Here is a 14,035-nt window from a genome sequence, read left to right as displayed (position 1 = left end):
CCTGGTAAGTGAAAAGCGAGTAAGCTGGTATAGGAATGTGAGGAGATGATGTGGGTCTGACTGGCTTGGTCTCCAACAGTGTACCTCTAAGTTTGTTTTCTCTGGGAGCTCACTGAGGGAACACTCCTCAGCCTATCACTGCTTTGTATACTTTTATGTCCCACATTCCAAGGTGTAGCTGTTAGAACAAAAAATTGAGGCAGGTGCATCTTTGTTTTGTCACTACTGGGCATTGTGATGGCCAAGCTTTTTTCAACTGCTCAAGTACACAGCCAGGTTCTCTCTGCCTCCTCCTTCTCACACACTGCTCCCAGACTTCATCCCTCGTGTTCAAACAGATATCCACTTAACCACTCTTGCCAAAGACAAAAAGCCTAAAGAGAAAAATCATCCAGAGACAAGAGGGCCAAGTCACCTTCTCCTGCTACAAGTTATGGCTTGGTTAGCCATGGCTCTTCACATGGCCTTCACTCTCTTTCTTGCCCATTTTTGTGTTCCAGTGTCAAATCCACACCAGATATATCTTTCATTACACATCTGTGAAAATGACAGAATAAAGCCATTCTATTTGGCTTCCCAGAGATGCCATCACCTTTTTGAGTGGCATCCACCTTTTATGCACACACTGGATACTAGTCTAAGAAGCTATGTGGAGAAATTATTCTATGTTATACTGTCTATTTCCACAGTTATACTATCTATTTGTACAGGATAAATGCGCCAAACTTTTAAGCCATGAAGTTGTAATACTCTTGTCCACCTGCAGCATCTGCCATGTACTGATCCAATGATGAGTGTTTCCCTTTTGCCAAGATTGCATGTTCAGAGATATTGATTATGATGCTATTTTTATTTTGTTGTTTTCTGGTATTGTCAACATTTCTCTAAATAATTTCTTCAGTTGTTTTTGAGAAACAATGAAAAGTCAAAAATACACTTTTGAGATTCACCGCTCTAATATCTTCGTATTTAATCAACCTGTAATATAATATTGATTACAAATACCATGGAGACAAGATATTTGTGCTTGTCTTTAGAGCAAGTACTTCGTGTAGCTCTTTATTGCAAAAAGAGCCTTTCAAATGTTTTGCTACCAAATATCCATCTGGCCCATGGGCTCTCTCACTTTCACAGTCAAAATTATATCATTGATCCTGGCAGAAGGGAGATGGGACTCCTGAAAGGCAATGCAGATTAACTGTCTGATGACCAGCACAAAGTGCAGCAGAGGACAAAAAGGGATTCAGGTCGTACATGTTGCTCCTGAGGACTATGAAATAAAAGAAACATGTGTTTAACAAAGATCTCTGGCAGGACGGTCGTGACGGATAAAACATTGCACCCAACAGTCAGCATTCTGTGTTATAGCCCATTTACCATTACCTTGCAAAACCAAAACAAAACTCTCATTGTATGTCAGCTGAGACATCATCAAACCCTGTCAGCTGTCTGCTTTCTCTCTCTCAATTCGTCTCCACTGGAATGTCATGTCTTTCCTGCAGGCAGTGCTTGCTTTGTGCCAGCTCTGGTCACCCCTCCTGCATCCCCAGGCTCCAGACCAACTGGACCAAAGCTGAACTGCAGACTTTTATTTCACTGAGCTCTTATTCTTACGTCTCCTTTCTTTTATCCTCTGGGTAACCTACATACTTTCATAAACATTTATACCATATATATAAATATATATATATATGTATGTATGTATGTATATATATATATATATATATATATAATGGTTGCACAGTCTTATCTTACTTTCTCTTCTCTTTTGAAATCCTGACAAGTTCTTTGCCCGTGCTTTGATTTACTCCTGCAAGTTTGAATAGACTATTCATATTCCATTGACACAGACAGTTCTGGGCACTCACTAGGTGCCCTTTAATAACTGGTAAACTCCAAAAGCCCTTTTCTGTATGTCCAGTGCTGTCAGCACAAGTTACTCCTGTCTTTGCTGGAGCTAATATTGTGATGAAGTGAGAAAATGCAAACTCTGGAAGATATTTTGATTACTCAAGGGGAAAGACTTCCCCATTTAGGCTGCCTTCCCACTGCCCAGTCTCTCTGGGACAGCAGTGAGTTTAGAGGACACCAGAACACTTTCTGTGCTCCTTGCAAATAAGGCACACATTTTTGTTTGGTGTAAGGGGTGTTGAGTTTAGGGAAGAAAGACACAAATATCATTCCTCCAACACTGAAAGGAAGACCCAATAAGTAGCTTTAGGAAAACCTTTTTCCTATGCACACAGCCATCAGCTAGTGTTCTCTTCCTACCCCTCCATTCCCTTACAATCAGCCATGGAAGAGGGAGACAAGAATTTGTGTTTGTCTTACCTAAGTACAAAGAGGGTTGCCACAGAAGGAAATGTAAAGCAGTGTTGAGGGGCAGCTAGAGAAACATTGCTTCTGACAGAAATATAACTTGGACTGTCATAAAGTGTTAGTGACCATATCTACATCTCTCCCATAAACATGAACCATTAGTATCAGGGCCAGGGGGGATCAAGGGGAGCTCAGAGATTTAAAGACTGCTCAAAAAAAACATGATGTTGGCTTCTACAACATGGAGGCTCAAAAATTGACTTCAAATGTCTTTGCATGTGATGATTATTTAGTCTGTCTGCTCATGGAAACTAAAGGCACTAGTTTTGGTGCATAAAGTGAGAAATGTAAATCAATCTGGGCAAGATTCATGCACTGTTTTTCTTCAGGGCTGGAATGTGGATTCAAACTCTAATCATTCTGAGCTGTCACTTTAAAAAAACACTTCCACACTGGTGAAGTTATGCTGATATGCTTCAGGTACAAGAATTGTACTTGTGACTAAATGTAGACTTGTAACAAATATACTGCTAGGCACTGCTGGTTTAAGTCCTCAGAAACCCTGCTGCTTTACTGCATCAGACTTCTCATCTGTTTGTGGTAGCAACTTCAAGTCATTTACTATAAGGTCAGAACAAGAATACCTAGAGCAAGAAGATTTGGAGAGAACTCACGAATGTGAATGTACTCTAGGACATAATAGTAAATTAAGCAGAACATGATTTTGTCATTTATTGCAGAGGAAGTACACCAGTATTTTTGTATTAAGCTAATTTCAATGAAATGAGCACTGTAGCTGTCCCCTCCCAAATGGAGCAAGTTTGTAGATATGGGATTAATTGCTATTATTGTCCTGGATTAATGCAGTGCACTCCTTTACTGCCAATGGTTCTGCACTTGTAGGAGGATGCTTGTCTACTCAGATGTTGCTTGCCATGACATGGCTTTATGAAGTTAACTTTGTTCTGATGTGCAGTAATTATATATAAGTTGCACTAGGCTGTACAGTTTAAATGAATAAATGACACTTTGGCACATCCTGGATGTAAAAGGCCTTGGAGTTAGTTTATTTAGAAGAAAATAGAAGAAAGAAATTAAGTCCTTGGTCTCCTGTTACAGTATGTGCACAGATCACTGTATCTGTGCAGAATGACAGAGCAAGGCAAGGAATAACTTACTACGCTATCAAAGAGAAAAAAATGTTGATGTTACCAAATATTTAGTGTTACCAAAACATTTATAGCCTTTGCATGCAATCTGCTCTGTACCTGAACAGCCTAAAACTCACAGGTTCTTTCTGTGTTACAGATAATTCAAACTCAAGAGTGACTTCTTTTAAAAACAGTGGTTGCATTAAGTTATAAAAAAATCAAACTTCTTGTGTTTTTTCATATTTATTTCTATATATGCTAGAAGAAATGAGTCTGTCAGGCATAAAGACACTGTTTATGTCTCAGACATGTTGATAATTCTATTGAGACTTAATGTGAATTTGTATTTTGAGCTTCCTTAGCTCTGGCTGAGTTGAAAGACATGATCCTTAATTTAAAGTGGCAATTTATTTTTAAAATCATTTTAGTCACTCTAAAGAAAACTTCCATAAGGGAAGCACTATCAGTCTTTTTAACTAAAGTGGCACAAATAGTATCTTTTTAACATAGTGCCTATTGTACTTAAGGCTTGAGCTACAATAAGCACAGGCACAATGCTCTTTCCAATTCCCCATCTAATAGAAAGGTGATTATCTTTATTCAAACCTCTTGATCCAAGAAAGAAAGGGAGAGGAGATAAATACTGTTCTTTGTAGTACTGCTTCAAAGTAAAGGTTAATCATAAAGTGCAGAGCTGTTTTTTAGATGTTTCAAAATGTAAAACAGATGAATTCACACCTTCCTCATAACTGGACCGTTCTAGTTAAAACAGTGAGAAATGAATTCCTGGCTCTGCTTCTTTTTACAGAAAAAAATAACATAGTGGCCTTCTGGGGCAAGATCTTTAAAGATTTTCGATGAGATTTATGTGGCAGAAAGAGCTCTCAGAGACAAATCGATATAACTAAGTACAGCACTCTCATACAATCACGCTGATCAGGAAAACTGGCTGCATCATCACAGGGCTGTCATTTTCTCACTTGCACTGTGTGAGATTGCCTAAGGTTTCTCACAACATTGAAATCAAACCCTCCAGTTGACAGCAGCCAGTGACAGCAGGGGGTTCAGGGTAAAGGAACTGTATCTTCTTGAGCTTGTGCCTTGCTGAACACAATTCTTTTTCTGACAGACTCGAGATTCCCATTCTTTGGCACTATATTACCTTCACAGTCACATTCTCAGGTTGCATCTCTCTGTCTGTTAGATAATTTTTATAAAAAAATGTGACGCCAAGGATTTCAGGGAAAAATTACATTCTTGCACTTTCTATACATCCAACACCTTTATTTGGGTTATTTTTAATCAGTCTGTTTGCAAAGAACAGAAAGACAGTGCCTCACCTTGAAGTGCTAAGTGCTACTTCTGATCCTCATTTCTTCACTCCCTCATCATCAGATAAACCAGTTTTGTGCTGATTTTTTACTTGGCTCCTTCTACTTCATGCTAATTCCCGCTGCACGTACCCTGGGCACTGCTCTGGTTTTGTTTTGCTGCTGCTAGGTGCTGTCATGTTGGTGCTGCTGAGGAACTGGTAACAGCAGGGCTCTGCTGTTCTCAGTACTGCATGGATAAAATGGCAGCTCCCACCCCAGCAATCTGTAGGTAGCAAACACCTGAAGGAATTCAGATGTAAACCAGAAAAATCGGGAAATGAGGAGCTCAGCCTGCCCAGTCACTTCTGAAAATTCTGTTGGACATTTACGTGTAGGTCTTATATACACTTATATACTGTAAGTATGTAAACTGTAAACATTACCTGGCATCCCAGAAACATCTGAAGGAGGACATGCCCACTGAATGCCATTCCAGTCTTTCCTAGCTGAGCACAGACTCTGCTTCTTCAATGCACAAACCAGTCTCATGTAACAACACAAGTTATGCAGAACCTGTGCAGGTCTGGGCAGTTTGGATACAAGATGACAGGTGAGCTATTAAAGAAATGGGATTATAAAACCCTACTTGCAAAAAAATGAAGGCTAAAGATATTTATTTGTGTATGTGTGTGTAACTGTGGCTTAGTAATACAAGCTTGCTGCTGATGGACATTAAAAGCATGAAGCAGTGTGAAAAAGAGACACTATTCAGTATATTTTATGGAAATGTCCCTCACAGATTTTTAAGGTCAGTTCTGCTACTTAGCCATTAATCTTAAATACATGAGAAAAAATGGCATGAAAAATTAGTCAGAATGTTAGCTGTACTGGTAATAAGAGGTGAAGAGCATACAAATTAGGGAGAGAGAAGGAAAAAGAATGGAACTGAAGGGTTTGACACAGGGGAAAAGAGAAACCTCAGGAAGAAAATGAGCATTCCCTGTAAATATCTTCAAGGTAACAATGCAAATGAAGGAAGGAAATTACACCAAGTCTCAGAAGAAAGCAGAAAAAGAGGTAATGGCCATAAGCAAAGAAAAAAAGTTCAGCCTAAACATAAGCAAAACTCAAAGAGTAATTAGGCTAGTGAAAAATTCAAAGGTAGTTGAGGTGTAATTAATGCACATATTCAAGAAGACTGGACTAAAAATAAAAAGATTAAGAGAACGCATCCATTAACGTTGAGGGGAAACAAAGAAGAAAGCGTTCTCTGGCACCCTGTTGGTGATTTTTCTTCACAATGACCTGGTAAACTTTAGATTGGCACAGTGATTAAATTGTGTTTCTTGCAACAGACCTGTTTTCTCATGGCACCCGCTTGTTTATAATCTTCTCTTCTCTTCTCTTCTCTTCTCTTCTCTTCTCTTCTCTTCTCTTCTCTTCTCTTCTCTTCTCTTCTCTTCTCTTCTCTTCTCTTCTCTTCTCTTCTCGTGACAGCTGACATCAGTACTATTCTTTTTTTTTCTCTTATTTGACTTCCCATCAATTTTATTTTAGCCATGGCATCTTCTCCTCTCATCATATTTTCCCTTTTCCATCCATCTCCTTCAATCATTCTATAGACACAGATGCTGCTTTTGCAGTGAACAATTTGCATGCTCCTTCAGTTGCACTTGCCATAAACATTTTGAATTCTGCCTTGTTCTGAGTGAGCCTGTAGCTGTTCAGTTGTAGGTGACTGTTAAAATGACTGTGGTGACTGTGCAAATGCATGACCCTAGTTCAACATGGGTCTGGTTTTCAATAGGCGTTTTCCTTCTAGAGACATCTGTATCACTAAGTACATTATGATTTTGTACATAGCATAGATACTGTTTCATCAGCAGTATCTCCTTGATGTTTTGACAAACTGTAAATTCATGTTTTTAAAATCTCAGTTAACTGGATGCCAAGGTTTTATTTCAAGGTTCGATTTTCAGCTCAATATAGATGCTCATTAAAGTCAAGGAAAGAACCCTACTGACTCAGATGAGTTAAGAAAGAGACCTTATACTTCTATTCAAGCTTAAATAACCCTGAACATAAATTTGCCATTTGGATCCTTTACTGTGCAATCAGTACAAGAGCATCCACTTCTTCTGTCACAGATAGTATTCCAATTCCACAGTCTGTTTTAAGTCTCCATACCTTTGTATGCAAGAGCTCAAAAATCCATAACAGACTTACCCTTCCAATTCCAAAAGTCAAGAAGTGCCTCCTTCTGCCTTTCCAGATAGGTGATAGAGTCTCATTTAAAGAAGGAGTTGGGCAGCTACATAACTTTGATGACCTGTGCCAAAAGAACTTCATGGTGTCCTAGTAGCTCTTGAGTTTTTCCTGGAAAGAGCACTTGAACCAGAGTTTCCTGGAGTGTGGCTGTAATAAAAAGAAAGAGCCATAGCCCTTCTATGGATGCAAGGTTGGCTCAGCAGTAAGGAGCTTGTGCCTGCCCAGGGACATTGATAGGAGACAAAGGGGAGAGAAAGGAAAGACAAAGTTCACAGTCCCTTAACAATTTTCTCTTCCTTTTGCCATTCTAAAGTTGCCCTTGCTGGGGTTAATTAACAACTATGAATGCCAGTGCTACAGGAACAAAGTAGATTGCAGTTTTTAGCCCTCTCCCAGATTTTCCATAGCTGTTATTGGACCTCAGGATGTGACCTCTGTAAATGTTCTCTCATTACTTTCCAACTAATTAGTCTCATTTAATTTATGAGTTATATTAGCTGGGGATTTTATATGGTTTCACACATTAAAAAATAAAACTTCTTGACATTTGAAAATACTCTCACTTTGGAGAAACTGTCAGTCCTCTTCACATCTGCACATAAGGGGATGGTTGAAAGAGTCATCTGGGGATAAAGAAGCGTTCTCCTCACAGCAATGGCTATGCAAAGTGTTAAGGAGGCCATGCCATGCTGGCTTAATGTGAGCACTTGTGTCTTATAGCTATATGCCACAAATGTTTAAAGCCTAGTTTAAACTCATATAACTATGGGCATTAGACTGTTCAGAAAGATAAAAGAGGTGTCACCCTTTGCTTCTCAGACAAGAGGGGGTGATTCATCCTGCCTAAGCCATGAGCTAGTCTGGAGATGTGGCTTCCTCTCTCCACTTATCACAGCAGGGGCCTGGGGTGGAGGGGGTGCATAGCTGTGACTTCAGTGTCTGCTTCTTGGTAGGATGTGATTCAGCCTTAGAGTTTAGAATGAAAAAAGAACTTACTAGAAGTTCTTGATTTCAGGGATTTCTGTTTTTATCTACAGGTGCAACTAACTGCAAGTTCTAACTTCATACATGGCCTGTAACAGCTGGTTGTGCTCTCCACCACTCTGTGTGCATACATGCATGTAAGCTGAAGGAAAATGTCACCGAAAATTCATCCTAGAGCAGCAGAAGCCAAATCAGCACATTTCCACCCCTATGTTGGCTAAAGCACTTTAAAACCAGAGGCCATTCTGCAGAGCCAGGTACACTCAGCTTGCTAGTATTCACCTTGAGCAGAATAAAAGCCTTCCAGCTGTTCTCCACTCTCACCTCCTTGGAAATGTGACTGGGATTAAGAAGGATTAAATTTCTGATAGTGCCATGCCAGAAGTCAAAAGAGAAGCTTCTTTATCTCTGTTCGCTGGAACCTTTTCCGAAGGAGTGTCTCCTCCAGACTTGCCTTCTTTACACATGCCTCCTTGTATGGAAAAATTGCTGAACAACAGAAACTGAGTTAAGGTGAACAACTTCAGTTGTATTACAAGTTTTAAGACATAAGGATGTGATCTATTCTGAAAGTCCCTGATGATTTATTTAGTGGGCATATTTTTACATTGTTTCCTTTAACATCAGAGAAAATGTGCCTTTGGAGAGGCACAGCTTTTATCTCATCCCTTTTAAAATCACACTGCAGATCTCAAAAGAAAGGCTATGCCATGTCAGAATTTAAAGCATTCACCTTATGGCTGTCACCCAAAGTAGAGTAAATATATGCCATTGAGTTTTAAATGACTGCTTATGCTGTCAGTCATGGGCAGATCCTTAACTGAATGAGGTAAGTTCCCTCTGTTTCCCTGAAAGAAATGAAGTTGAATCTTTTTATACCAGTAAAGGATTTGGCCCTTAAGTTTCAGTGTCTTCCAAACCCAAAGTAATTTTAACCACTTGAATAATTTATCTTCATAACCTATTTTTCATTAATTTGACTGTGCTTTTGTTCCTCCCGGGGTTGGAACTTATAGTGTAGCTCTGCTGCGAAAAACAACGATGTGAAATTAGCACTTTCTTACTCAGCAGATCCCTTTCCTGTAAGAAATCAGAAAGAGTGCTGCTTAACTTACCATGAAAAGTACTAAAATCTCCCTTTTGCCCCTTGCCTGCTTTCCACCCAGCACAGCTAGTGGAGCCAGGGGAAAGCAAACAGGTCAGGATTTTTGGCTCTTGTATTTATGTGACAGTCAGCTGAGCTCCAGGGCCACCTGGGCAGCCTGTGGGTCTCTGGGTTGTGACCAGCATGACCCTCCCGTTGCCAACAGTGAAGTTGTAGCTGCCAGCAGAGCTTGCAGAGCCACTGCCGCTGATGGCAAGTGAAAATAACATGATTTCCCACTTCCAGCTGATGTTCTCAGCTCAACAGAGACAGACAATCATGTGCTTAAAATTAATCTTAGGCATAAGGATTGCAGGACAATGGCCATTAAAATTCTGGGGACTGGAAAACCGATGAAGCTATTGGTTGATGTGCTCTAAAACATCTTAGGTGTGAAGATTTCTGCGCCAATCCTGAGCAATTAGTTTAGCTAAAATAGATTCTGGAATCAGATTGAGGGGCCCAAAATCAAGTAAGATCTGGGGACAATTTGTGAAGAAACTGATTATTAATACAGAGACCAATAAATTAGCATAAGATCTCTTGAGGAAGACAGTACATTTTGAGGCAATACTCCCCCAGTGTATCCAAATTATTTTTTTCTACTTTTCCAGATAAGTTCTTTCTACAACTCACACTGCAAATTCAAGATTAGTTTTTCCCCAAGAAAGCATATGCAACACATTGTAAAAATAGGAACTTTCAAAAGAACTTTGAATTTTTCTTTGCCATTGCACATTGTTTATTACAAGGATGTTCTTCAAATTTAGACAGTCTCTAACATATGACTAAGTCTGAAGTCACTTTGTCTGTCAAAAGGTAAAGGAATGAGTTATCAGGGCAGCTGGGTCATCAGAATTCATTCTCTTTGGACCCAATCTAGTAAAAAATATCCTGGCTTCCAAACAACCAAGGTCCCAAAAGGCCACAAATCTCACTTTGCAACAGGCCAACTTATCCAACACAAAGGTCAGCATCATTAAACAGAATAAACAAACCAATCCTAGAGCCAGAAATGACAGATCTGCCTAGGAGGGAAAGGAGTCATGCAGCTGTTCTCTATGGGCCTCCTTCATTTCCACACTTGCACAGTCACAAATTTCTTTGCACATCCACACACACACACACACACACACACTTGCTCTCCTGTGTTTCACTCCACACACGCATGCACACATATGTCTGTACAATGGGTGCACACAGGGGACCAGGCAAAAATCCCCTCAAAACATGGGAATCCATGAGACAGGCCTTTACCAAACAGCATGGAAGCAGTGGCTGATGGAACTGAGCCCTTCTGCCCGCGTACTGTCCTCTGGATCTCTAGCCTTACTCCTCACTGCCTTGCAGGAAATATTGTTTTGGTCAGGGATTAACAACAGCTTGTAGAGTGGAGAACCTGTTTCTACTTCCAGCTCTCACTACCATCTCACCAGTTTCTGCCAGTTGAGGCTGGGCCAAACCCCATTCTCACTCCTCTGCTTGAAAAGGCAGGATGTATTCCCACCAGCCCTGCTACTGGCACGCAACACTCCCAGCCCAGGATCATGCTGCAGCCCTCACCTCCACCTTCCATTGCTGCCCTGGAGCCAGCAGCCACCCATCCTCCTGCAGCAACCAGCACACACAGCAGCACAAGACTAAGAGTGGATGCTTCTCTCTTTTTGTGATGTCTACCCACGGCCAACTCTACCTATCTACAGCCCAAAAAATCTCTCAAGCAATTAATTTTCAAGGAACCAAGGAAGTAACTTAGGCACTTCGAAGCCAAGTACTTTTCACAGATGAGAGCACAGCTGTTTGTATGCTTATTTGCTTCTGTCACCATGCTGGAAATATATCCTGTGCTTAGAGTCATACTAACCTCTAACGGATTTGGTGAGGATACAGTCTTTACAAAACTACAGGCATTAACACCAGGTTGTGAATCCAGAAGGGAGACCTACTTTCTCCTGCATGTGTATAACAGGGCCAAACCTCAGCTCCAACACAACGTGACAGTCCTGCTTGCTGCTGCCCGAGTGATGCCTGTCACACACTGTCCCAAGGTGCTGAGCAGTGGCCTTGGGGCTACGAGCTCGAGCTGCCAAAGCAGGAGCTCAGCAGCAAATGTGAACATGCTGGCTGTGGAGAGAAGCTCCCATCATGCGGGACCAGCTGTTTGAGTTTTCTTTCACTTTTTAAAATTACTTTTATAAGATTTCAGTATGAAAGAGATTAGGTAAAGCCCTATTCTAGGCTGCTGTGCATGAAATTTAAAATACCCACATTAATGCAGAAATAAACCAAGTACAACATCTAAAGCCAAATGCTGTAAATAAGTAGCTATGCAGTACGAGGAGAGGACAAATCTCATCTGGGACTTGACAGGTTCAGGTTTTGTTCTCATTTCTACCCTTGACCTGTTCGGTGACTTTGAGTAAGTCATTGCTTCCTTTCTGTTTCTTTCTGGGTCAGGGACTGCCTAGCATTTTGTGTTCATAGCAGCTGGTATGAAAAGCCCCAGCCATAGTGAACATCTCTGGACACTACTTCAATAAAACCAATATCTGAACACCAGTCAAAAAAAAAGAACACAGAAAAGCCTTTTTCTTTCCTTGGTAAAAAGGTACCATGTTGCAATGAGCAAAAACTTCAGATGTTTCATTAAGTAAATAAATATATACAGGCATACCTGCATTTATACCAAACATATATATTCAACTGTGCTCCTAACTAAAACCTAGAAAACCATCACAGCTTCACAAGATGACTTCCCACCTGTGTATCTCTGAGATATTAGTTTCATCTCACTTCTGATAGATTTGCTATATCTTATCAATAAGATGCATTTTCTAGCTTTGCATAAAACTCAACTCTGAATGCATTTTTAAAAGCCATCATTATCACAGACCCATGACACAGAATTGTATTTATGTTACAATGAAACCTCATATTTTTCAGTCTGTATTTGAAAGCAGTTAACATTTCTCTATCCAAATCAATCTGCTTCTTAGCAGCCAGTGCTGAAATAAGCTTTTTTCTAGTGTTCTAGGCATCTGTTCTGCCTTTTCTTACCTCTCTCTCCTCACTTACACGTATAAATGTCCATTTATAAGCTTCCAGTTGAAATAGATGCCAAATGTAATCCAATTGCATAAATTCACAACATAAGCTGCAAAAAAGTACATCACTGCATGCCTCAAGAATTCTCAGCCTCTCTTAAAATGTCTGGCAGAATCCCTGAAATTGTGCTGGAAAGATTCAGTACTTTATTTCCATGGATTTGCAGTGAGGTTTTTGTTCTCAGTGTGGGCACTTGTTTTTTGATGTAAATGTTGAGGTACAACTTGCAAGAGCAAAGAGTTCAAGGTCATTTATTCTCTAGTCTCAGTGAGCAAGGAATTGCTGCCCTATCTGCTAAGCAGAAGTAAGGGTCAGGGAAACAGAAGACAGTAGTGTTACAGACCACATTAGGAACAAATAAACAATGAAAACATTGAAAATAATAATTATTAAAATATAAGCAATGGGAGAAAAGGGAATGGGAAGCCTTGAAAACTGGTTTTGGGCTGAAGCCACTTTCTCTGAAAGTTCTGATGCTTTATGAGGTTGGAAGTGTCACATTATTTTGGATGTCTGGTCAAGTTCTGGTTCAAAAAACAGAAAGCAATAACATATAGATTGATTTTGATTGTTAATGTACAGATATCAACTGAGATAGAATATTGGTTGTAAAATCTGACACATTCTGACAGGTGGAACACACATTTAAAATGTTTGGGTTTTGGAAGAAGGAATCAGACAGCAGCATTGAACGACAAACATTTTTTAACATCAAGGATAAGGAAAAAAAAGATTTTTTTTTCCCCTTCAGATGACATGATATTTATTTTTTCTTAACAATAAAGTTTAAAGACACTTATTTATTTGACAATTTTTTTCTTCACAAAAAACAAAAGGTTAGAGCAGCAATTTTGGATGATTTACTCAATGAGGTCATTAAAAATTCTTATTTTACAGAATTTTTTTTTAAATATAAATAAGAAATTTATAATTGGATACAGGATAGTATTAGCATTTTCAAATGCTGCTGGATTGAGAAATGGCTGCTTTTTATTTGTCAGTTCAAGTATCCCTCTGGAAACAGCTGCAATATTTTAATTGTAATTCTAGTTGGCAGCAAAAACTGGTCACCACGTCAGAACTGTACTGACAGAGTAAATGACTGAAGGAGCAAACCTGCAGGGAAGTAACTGTATTTTTGTAGAAAGAAGTAACTTTATTTTTTTATAGAAATGTTGGCTGAGCTTGCATCAGTGGGGTCCCATGGGTTCCCCTGACCACCATCCCCACCTTTAAATAAGTAACAAGCCACCTCCAGTGACAAACACTTACCCATCCATCACTGCTGCATCACTTCTGGACCACTGATGTATGTGCTGCTTCTGCCACCAGTGAAAGTCCACAATTTGTCAGCTCAAGAGCCTGTCCTTTGCTAATGGATTACTTTTGAAAGGTCTGCTCGAAGTGGAAGGTTTTATTTATTTTTTTTAAATTTTTTTTTCTAAAGAGGTGTACAAGCAATGCACTGTTTGGACTCTGGTTTCTTATAGTGAAGTCCCCAATCTTCTTGATCACTGTTTTCTGAGTCTCCACAGGAAAAGCTGATGAGGGTGCCAGTGCCCAGCCTGCATGGCTGAGTTATTTTTTCTCCCTTGGAGACCCTCTCAGGCATGGCAAGAGAACTGTAGCAGGATTGCAAGGATGATTCTAAAGCCACAGACTGGGGCATCCACTGGATGAGGCATCATTGCCCTCCCACAGACATCCCTAGCCCTGGCCCCCAGTGACAATTTCATCCTTTTCATCTCTCA

The sequence above is a fragment of the Cinclus cinclus genome, chromosome 1 (genome assembly GCF_963662255.1).
Source record: "Cinclus cinclus chromosome 1, bCinCin1.1, whole genome shotgun sequence".
Classification (NCBI taxonomy): domain Eukaryota; kingdom Metazoa; phylum Chordata; class Aves; order Passeriformes; family Cinclidae; genus Cinclus; species Cinclus cinclus.
The sequence above is the reverse complement of the archived record's forward strand: the minus strand, read 5'-3'. Positions refer to the sequence as shown.